Raw genomic sequence first — 10,927 nt, 5'->3', positions numbered from 1 at the left:
ACAATTTGCGTAAAAATAATCTCCAAATAAACTTTTATCAATTTGTGAAAGGCATTCCCTATGCAATATAAGTATTTGCACATATTTAAAAGAATTGTCTTTAAAAAATATTTTAATAATAAAGGTTATCTTACTTGATAGAATTTCCATGTTTATAAATTACCTTTCATTTTTCATCCCCCCCTGTGCATTATCTTTTTCATGGAAAGTTTTATTATTATTTTTTTTAAACATACAAATCCATCCATATTTCTCAATGAGTCACACATAAAACGCACAGAGTACGTGACAAGTTGACAACAAATTTATTCTATGGCTATTAGTCTTTCCATTTGTGGGTTGTGGCTTTTTTAAATTAATTGTACTTTTATATTATCATTTAGAGTATGTTAGCAATACTATTTCTCAAAGTCTTAAAACGATGTTATAAAAATCTAAATGTCTTATGTGACATTCTCTACACAGGAAGCGTATTGTGGCAAAGTAATTTTGATGATACATCCAATTCTCTCATAAAAATATATATGTTTATTCCCTCTCCACTATAGTTACATTATATTCTTTGAAGTCTTAGAAGATTACATGCTGTCAATTAATAGATTTCATAAAGCTTTTATGTTTATTCAATTATTATATATTATTTTTTATTCTTTTGCAACACCTATATCTATTTAGTGTTAAAAAGCATTGTGAGAGCTTCTCTCATAAAAATGGAAAAGTCAGATTTATTTATTTTTTTGGATAAAGATAATGTAAGATGTTTAATTAAAATGTTCAAAATCGTCCATTTTTTAATCAAACTCATGAAAATCTCATTTCTACTTCCCTTCGCCAATAATTTTGTGCACAGCATAAGGTATAAATCTGATTAAACTTTTATTTATTTTAAAAATAAAAAATATCATAATTAATGTTATAGCAATGGGGGATACGTGGCTACGTGATGACATGCAAACGTAGAAATGGCACATTGAATGGTCCAGGTTCTGGGGTTCAGCAATGAGTAATGAGCATTGTTTAGAAAATATATTAAAAAAATTAAAATAAATATATTTGATGTGATGCTAAATAATAAAACATGAAATTGAAAAAATTGCACGTCATTAATATTCAAGAGGAAGAAGGAGAAGGAGAAGGAAGAATCCAGCAAGTGATTGCCGTGACAACGCTTGGTGGATGGGTGCCGTTTTTGTCACTTTACAGATCATAACATGTTAGAACTTAGAAGGGTCCAAAGTTACCACTTTCGTACATTCATTATTTAGAATAAGACTACTAATGTTGATTAAATTACGTTGAAATAGTAGGTGCATATGATGATAAATTATCTAATAAATAAAATGATCAAGGGTTCAAATTCTAGTTCTTACCTAGAGAGCAAGTTCATTAGGAATGATCTACTTTTACTTGGGAAAGATTAGTCTATGATACCTATTAAAAAGCATTGGGAGCTTCTGTTAAAAAGCTTTCACTGTCTATTATTATGCATGCTTTTAATGTACCCCTCACATTAATCTATACACGTAGTGCTTATTCTATACTGCCTTCAACAATTTGAACGGAAGATATTTTTATTCTAGAAGCACAAGCTAGTTTGTCTAAGAAATTAAATAAATTAAATATTTTTTCTTTTTTTAGGTGAAATTCCTTCATTTCATTGGAGCTTGCCTTCTTTAAGAAAAGGTTGACCTTGGAAGGAATCATTTAAATGGCAATTTGCCAAAATAAATGTGTCATCAACTCTCTTTGCTGGAAATCTTGGCTGTTCATGATAATTATTTAAAGGGAAGCATTCCAAAATCAATAAGTAACTGCACATCTTTGAAAGAATTATATTTGGAGTTCAACCCATTTATAGGTATGCACTTGTGTACATATGTGTTTTTTCCCAAAGTGATTATGAATAAAATGTGAATTAGCTTCATATTAGAATATTAGATTATTTAATTCCAAAGTGATTATGGATTAAATCACACATGTATGATATGAAGAATTATACTTTGGTGCTATTACAGATATGTCCCTATACATATATGTACGTGATTGGGCTATTGGAGTGAATGGGTGCTTGTTTTTCTTCTTAATTTATTGGATATAAATAAATTTGAAATGAGAGATCATTTTGTTTACACATACACATATTTTGACGAGATACACACTTACGTCTTTTAAGAATGTTTAATTTTGATGATTTGTAGTATCTGCATTATTTGCTTTCACTATAATGACATAATTTGATTGGGATGATAGAAAGGACCACTTGGATTTTGATGCTTCTCTCTTGCCTTTTATTTTTCATTTTCCATGCATTTTCCTTTTGAATGCAATTTTTCTTGTTTTTTACTAAAGTTTAATTATTTAATATAATGATATGTCTATATACATGGATGAGTTTTGAATTTTTGTTTCCAATATCCATGCTTTTACCAATATACTAAAACACTCTTTTCTTGTTTTTGTTTTTTAATTTTGTTATCACACTTCATGTTGTCAAATGCATTTTAAATTTGTATGTACTTTGTCAATTGTATAGCAATACAAATATTTAATTTTTAACAAACAAAAAATCTCATATACATAGTAAAAGAAAATAAAATGGTGGATAGTATTATTTACGTATATTGCTTGATGCGACTTCATGAGAATAACAAAAAATTAATAATATAACTCCAATTATACCATAACAAGATTGACATTTTACTATGTATCATTACTTATAATCTTATATCAATAATTACTGCATAAAAAGCTTAATTTTTTTTTTAAAGTAAATATTCTAACCATAGCATTTCAATGTAAGCCCACATATCCCAAGCCCAATCATTACATCTTCTTGTCCCTTATTATATATGATACCAGAGTTAATAACATTTGATAATTTTTGTAAGAATGTGTAAGTTTAATATTAAACTTACATTAAAATACAGAAAAATTCGAGTTGTGCATTTTCTTATTCACTATATATAAGTTTTATTATATATACCATTAAAAGAATTATATTTCGATGTAGATTTGAATTTGGATGGTACTCATTTACAAGCATGAACTTAATTATACTTATGTTTCTTTTGTTTAAATCTCTTTTTTGAAATGGAGTATATCTAAAATAGAATTTTTCATTTCATCACTTCATTCATAATTTCATATTGTTTATTAATTTGAAACGGAGCAAATCTAAAATGCCAATATTTTTATTTTTAAATTTTATGCGTCTCCTATTAATTTTACTTTTACACTTTTATTTCTTTAACAGTTTAACTTATTTTTATTTTCAAATTTTTATCTTGCAAATTCATTAAATCATGGGGTTAAAACGAGCATTGCTTAAAATTATTTTTGTTATATTTAACATAATGTTTAAACTTATTCTTAGACATACTAGATTTAATGATATTTGATAATTTTTGTAGGGAAAAATGACAATGAAATCTCCCTGAATTATATAAATAACAATCTGGTCCCTCAAAATGTCATAATTTCAATGAAGTCTGTAAGGACCTCTATGTCAATAAATTTTAAAGCAACAAGATGATCTTACCGTTACTGAAAATAACAAACCCTATTTACAACTTGTTTATGGAATCACGACCTTTTTTTTTTTTAAGTTGCAAGAGTTGAACAAACAATCACTTATCAAGTGTAATTTCTATTATTAAAAAATAAGCCTCAATTATAACTTTTGCTCTATGAATTATAAGAATTAAACAAGAAAGTATAATTTGTTAAGTGTAATTTTTATTATTGAAAAACAAGTTCTCAAAATAACAAATCTCATTCACATCTTTTGTTTAAAGATTCACTTTTATTTAAAGAATTGTAAGAATTGAATAAGAAATTACAACTTTTCATTAAAGGTAAAATGATCTTTTTAATTTAAAATTTATTAACAAAGAGATCTTTAAGAGCTTCAGTGAAACTATGGCATTTTGAGATATTAGATTGTCATTTATATAATTTAGAGAGATTTTCTTTTCATTTTCCCATTTTTGCATGATTGAATAAGTTTTATATCAAAATAACATTAAATCACAGACAAGTTTTGAGTTGTATTTTTCTTATTTATTATATATAAACAAAAACATATTTAAATACGTTAAAGAAATAAATTACAAATTATAATAATGAAATTAAAAATAATTAAATGACACCAAAAATGTGACGTTACATCCTCATTTTTGACATCTTTGTTTTGTAATTAGAAGCAATATGATTTAGCTGAAATGGAATTTGAAATCCAAGAATTAAAATTTGTAAAAAATATCATCGAGTTACAGTTCATTAAGTAAGTTTAGAATTTTTGCTGAACTTTAAAAAAATCATAACTAAATCTAGAGAATTTGTATGAGAATGATCTAAAATTTTATAGTTATGGTTTTACAAATGCCAAACAATACAGTTCATTGCTTTTCTAAACTTGCTCTGTTTCTTGGACAGAATCTGTACCTTAACTGTAAAAATTCATAACTAATTATACAAAACTGACTTTGACATTATTCTTGGCTCATTTTAGGCCTTGACGAGCTCTCTAGATGAGAAAAATAAGGACAGGACTTTAATTGGGCCAACTGATACATTTAATACATTCACTTAAGTTGCTCTGTTTTCAAGATTGATTCTGACCTTTCAATTAGAAAATTAATAACTCAAGCTACAGAGCTGAAATTGATTTGGTTTTGAACTTTCTGGAAATCTTGGGATGTCTATATTATGCAAACAAATTATCAAAGTCAAAAAAATCCATTTACTGTAAACATTTTATTGAAACAGTAGTATACCTTAAGAAAATCAAGCATCAGGACAATATGATACTTGCACTCTTAAATCGAAGCTCCAAGAAATTTCTATAGCTTGTATTCATGCTTAATCACTCTAGACATATAAAGGATGCATAGTGTTATTTTTGAGTGAATTTATATAACTCAAATAAATTTACATGTGGTTAAAAATATAAGTCTCCAACTTGGCAATCAAGTGTCACTTATTTAATTCTTTGAATTCTTCTTCCTTCTTGTTCTTGTTTGCTTTCCACCAAGTATGGTTAGTAATTGGGAGTGAGGCATAAAGTCTCAATGAGAAGATAACCATTCCACATGGCATAGTCCATTCAAATATTGAACATAACTAACGAGTATTGCATGATACACATATCATGGCATCATGGATGAACTTTACATAAAACTTTACATCATAACAAACATGGAAGAACTTCACGTGAAACATTTAGAATCTCATAACATGACATCAAAACTTCATATAGATCATTCCATAACAAGGATAAGATCAAATGAAAGAAAAAGGTTAAGTTGCTGCCTTCCAAATCTTGCTTTCCATTCCTTCAAGTCTTTGAGGTACACTTGAACAAACCTCTAAATCATCTTCCTTTGTAACCAAAGGCCGTGGAAACCACAATTATTATAACTTGTTCTAACTTGCTTACTTTGGCCTCAGATTTCACTTAGTTATCCTTAAGCTTTAACTTCACTCGCACAGTCTTTTTCCACTTGATTTTTTCATGATGGATTCAATGGTGATATGTATTTTATGAAAATCCCATTCTTCCTAATATACATGCTCTTTACAGAACAAAAGGGTTCTTAAACCCAACATGAACCCCTTGTACCAATAGGAATCATAGAAATTATTAATCAGCTAATTCCAAAATTATACCAGAAATTTTATTAATCTCTCTCCTAATAAAAATTCATATTTACATTTAGAGCATACATACCAAGTGATGGTGGAAATTCAAATAATTCAAAATTTACATTTTATGAAAAAAACTTGAAATGTTTTACATGTTTTTTTTTACACTAAATGGAACGTTTTCATTTTAATTATATCCATGATATGTTGATACACATGCATGAATATTGAAATATTGTTTTAATATGCATATTCTCTAACAATATACTAGAATAGACTTTTAATTTTGTTATTAAAATATTTAAATGTAGCCCAACACATTTAGTGTGTGTAGATTTTATGAAGTATTTAGTTCCTTACCAATAGGAAAATCGAAGATATCTAGAAAGTGCCTTGTAATATTGACCCCATATATAATAGGGAGAATCACATTCAAGGATCTGAGAAGATAATTATTTACCATGATTTTTAGACTTATTCTTAGACATACTAGATTTAATGATAATTGATAATTTTTGTATGATTGAATAAGTTTTATATTAAAATACAGACTAGTTTGGAGTTGTATTTTTCTTATTTATTATATATAAAAAACATATTTAAATACGTACAAGAAATCAATTACAAATTATAATAATGAAATAAAAAAATTAAATGCCACCCAAAAATGCAACATTACATCCTCACTTTTAACACCTTTGTCACGTAATTAGAAGTAATATCGTTTAGGTGAAATAGAACTTGAAGCTCGAGAATTAAAATTTGCAAATTAATCATAAGTTACAGTTCATTTAGTAAGTTTAGATTTTTTGGTGAATTTTGAAAAATCATAACTAAATCTAAAGAATTCATATGAGGATGATTTAAAATTTTTTGAAATATATTTATGCCCTCTACCTGAAACAAATATAGTTATGGCTTTTACTAATGCCAGACAATACATTTTATTGCTTTTCTAAACATGTTCTGTTTCTTGGACAGAATCTGTCGCTTAAATGTACAAATTCATAACTAATTATGCAAAACTGATTTTGACTTGATTCTTTGCTCATTTCAAATGACGAGCCCTCTTGATGAGAAAAATAATAAAAAGGACTTTAATTGGACCAACTGATACATTTAATACATTTACTTAAATTGCTTTGTTTTCAAGACGGATTCTAACCCTTCACTTAGAAAATTAATAACTTAAGCTACAGAGCCCCAATTGATTCAGTTTTAAACTTTCTGAAAATATTAGGATGTCTATATTATGAATACAAAATTTTCAGGTCAAAAGAGTCCATTTAGTGTAAACATTTTAATGAAACTGTAATAGACCAGTATGATACTTACATGCTTAAAATCATAGCTCCAGGAAATTTCTATAGCTTCAACTCATGCTTTATCAGTTTAGAAATATAAAGGATGCATAGTATTATTCTTAAGTGAATTTATACAACTCACGTAAATTTACATGTGATTTAAAACATAAGTCTCCAACTCTGCAATTTAGTGCCACTTACTTTATTCTTTGAATTCTTCTCCCTTCTTGTTCTTGTTAGATTTCCGCCTAACATGGTTAGTTATTGGGAGTAAGACATTAAGTCTCGACAGCAACATAACCATTCCACATAGAACATGACTAACAATTATGGCATGATATACATATCATGGCACCATGGGAGAACTTCACATAAAGCCTTTAGAAACTCTCATAACATGACATGAAAATTTCACATAAACCATTCCATAACAAGGATAGGATCAGATGAAAGAAAAAGGTTAAGTTGCTGCCTTCCAACCCTTGCTTTCCATTCCTTACCATCTTTGAGGTGTACTTCACCAAACCCCTAAATCATCTTCCTTTGTAACCAAAGGCCGTGGAAACAACAGTTATTCTCAACTTGTTCTAACTTGTTTTCTTTGGCCTCAAATTTCACTTGGTTATCCTTAAGCATTAACTTCACTCACATAGTCCTTTCCCACGTGATTTTTCATGACGGATTCAATGGTGATATCCATCTCATGAAAATCCAACTCCTCCAAACATACATGCTCTTGACAGAACAAAAGGGTTCTTAAACCCAACTGAACTCCTTTTATTTATACCTCAAACCCTTGTTTTTCACCCTTCAGAATCAAATCCTAACATCATGAGAACATCTATATAACATTAATTTAATCCCATGAATACGAGCTTGCCATATCAGGGCTGCCAATCACTCTTCAATATTGTAAGCTACTCTGAATGAAAACCATGACAATAGGAAGTTAACTCTTACCTCTCCTCCTTAGTGCTTGATTCTAGAACTTTTTTTTTTCTTGATCAAGCTTGCTGTCTCCAGAACTCTTACTTGAAAAATCTAAAACCAATTGAATAAAGCTTTTGATGCAAGGAACAATTTTTGTGAAGAGTGTTTTGGAATTAGATGTGGTTTAGTAGGAGATTTATCTTGGTTTTTGTTTCTCTCTCCCTTTTAACCATTTTTGCATGCTCTCTCTCTCTCTCTCTCTCTTGCTGCAAGACCACCGAAAATTAGGCTGAAGGAATAAGGAGCTATGGTCAAACTTTAAAAATTAAACCAAGTTTAATAATGTTTCAATTCCACTAATTCTAACAAACCATTTTCCCTTTTAATTTGGACCAAGTATAAGTTAGAATTTTTAAATACTTGCTGCCAGTCCAAGGACGGTACAATCTCTTAAATTGCGCTTGGAATTATTTCATATGGTTTTTAATTTATAATGGGTAGAAGTTTTTGTGATTTTCTTGACCTAATTGGATAAAAATTCCAAGATGAAATCTTTCAACAATTACTAACCAGTGAAAAAATGATGTTTTTCTTCTAAATATTCATCTTCCTTCAAATACTTCAAATAATATTTTTCCTTCGATTCTTTCTAAATTTTGCATAATTTTTCTGTAATTACACTTAAATACCCAAAACTTTTAGAAATTAACTTTAATTATATCCATGATGTGTCTGTTAACATGGATGAGTTTTTAATTTTTATTTCCAGTATGCGGACTTTTACCAATATACTAAAACAGACCTTTCTTGTTCCTGTTTTTAATTTTGCTATCACATTTCACGTCTTCCAAATGCATTTTAAATATGTATATACTTTGTCACTTGTTTTTCTAGAAATATATTTATTTTGTGTCAATAAAATATATTTAATTTAACAAAAAAATCTCAGATACATAATAAAATAAAATAAAATGGTGATAGTATTATTTGCATATATTGCTTGATGTGAGAAATAATATAAATTTAATAAATATAATTGCAATTATATCATAACAAGATTCACATTTTATTATTTATCATTACTGCTAATCTTATACAATAATTATTGTAAAAAAAGCTTAAATTATTTAAAAAGTAAATCTTCTAAGCAAAGCACTTCGATGTAAGCTCACATTTCCCATGTGACATCTTGTAGTCCATTAGTCTTTGCCTCACTTCAAGTTCATATATAATCATATATTTATTTCATATTTTCCCAAGAACTGTATATATATTATTTCATTAGTTTATTTTGTTTCTTAAAAATTCTAGCAAATCAATTAAATAGACAAAAAATATATAATCATTAAACCCATCCATTTTATACAGGCTAGTTCAACCATATTTTGGGCTCAAAAATTACAAAATCCCCATCAAAACAAGGTCTCTCTTTTTTTTTAATGAAAAAACAAAGACTTTTTTGACAATGTTCAAAACCAAGTTAGACACAACAAACCTACATCTATCATAACCTATCCTATAACAGAAGACAAAACAAACACAAAAATCTGTGAAATTAATAAAATAGTCCGTAATGACTAACGATATATTTGCAATACTTTGCAAATAAATAAAATGTATCATTTTAATTCATTTAGGTTTAGAGTAGGACTGCGCTGCATGTTTAATTTTAAAATATGCTATGTGAAATTAAAGAATGCTTTTCAAATTAAAGTTTTTTCATATAATAATTAATGAATAAATATTAATTTGAAATTAAAAATTTGGCAGACAAGAAATAGGATAAATACTGAAGAAGTTAAGTAAATAAAGAATGACGAGGAGAGAGTGAAATATAAAATTTAAAATAAATAGGAGAAAAAATAAAAAAAAAATTATATCATTTTATAAATTTAGTTGTGGGCAACAAAGTTTCAGGATTCACTTCAACATCAGCGTCCAACTTATCTTTACTTGAGTTATTGAATTTTTCATATAGCAATTTGTCAGGTGTGTTTTAGATTATTTTTAATATACATAATTGTCTTTGTTCTATGTACTAGTCTATTTGGTTTGCTGGATTTAATCCTTCAAGGATCATGTAGAGGAAGATAAACCTGGGTCATTTGTCTAGATCGTTTTCTTCTGTTTTTATTTCGGTATTTTTATGCGTGTTCTTTGTCTTGGAAACACTTTTTTGTTTTTTAAGAAAACAATTATCATCAAATTTTTTTGCTATAATTGTTAATCCAAATGGATCTAGAGGCTCATCAATCTTTCAAAGTAATTGTAATAATGTTAAAAAGCATTGTAAGAGCTTCTAATTACAAGCTCACTACTCTAATGTAAAAATAATAATAATCGAAATTCTATGATATAGCGTGTCATGAAAAAAAGAAATAGATATAGCAAAAACCAATTTATGGTTAATGAACCCCTCCCCTAATTTTATGATTTGAAGGAAATTTTGTGTATCCTTTACATAGCTTTGCGTAGTTGAACGTTATTTTATAGTGCCTCCAAAAGTTTCAACTATAAAGATATTGTCACCATCAAATAAATTAAATATTTTACATTTTTAAGTGAAATTCCTTCATTTTTATGGAACATGCCCTCTTTAATAGTGGTTGTCCTTGGAATGAATAATTTAAATGATACTTTGCTAGAAGAAATGTGTCATCAACTCCCTTTGCTGGAATCATTTGATGTTGATAATAGTTATTTAAAGGGAAGCATATCAAAATCAATATTTAATTGCACATCTTTGAAACACGCACGAATTTATTTATGTATTTTTTTCCTTTAAAAATTTTCCTCTAAAATGAGATTTTGTTTTTCATCATTTCATTTCATTCATGCATATTATTCATTCATACAATGGGACTTATTTATAGCTAGTGATTATTCTTTAAAAAAAAAGAAAGAGTTAGTGATTACAATCCAAAAATAACAGAGAAAGCTAAAATCCTGAATGAATGGAACCACATGATGTTTATAAAAAAATTACAAATTATAATATATAAATTAAATAAAAAAAATTAAATGAAACACAAAAAACGCTAGTGCAGTCA

This window comes from Prosopis cineraria, unplaced genomic scaffold (genome assembly GCF_029017545.1).
Source record: "Prosopis cineraria cultivar Desert tree isolate PC_DT_omini unplaced genomic scaffold, ASM2901754v1 PC1, whole genome shotgun sequence".
Taxonomy (NCBI): domain Eukaryota; kingdom Viridiplantae; phylum Streptophyta; class Magnoliopsida; order Fabales; family Fabaceae; genus Prosopis; species Prosopis cineraria.
This window is presented reverse-complemented; position numbering follows the sequence as displayed.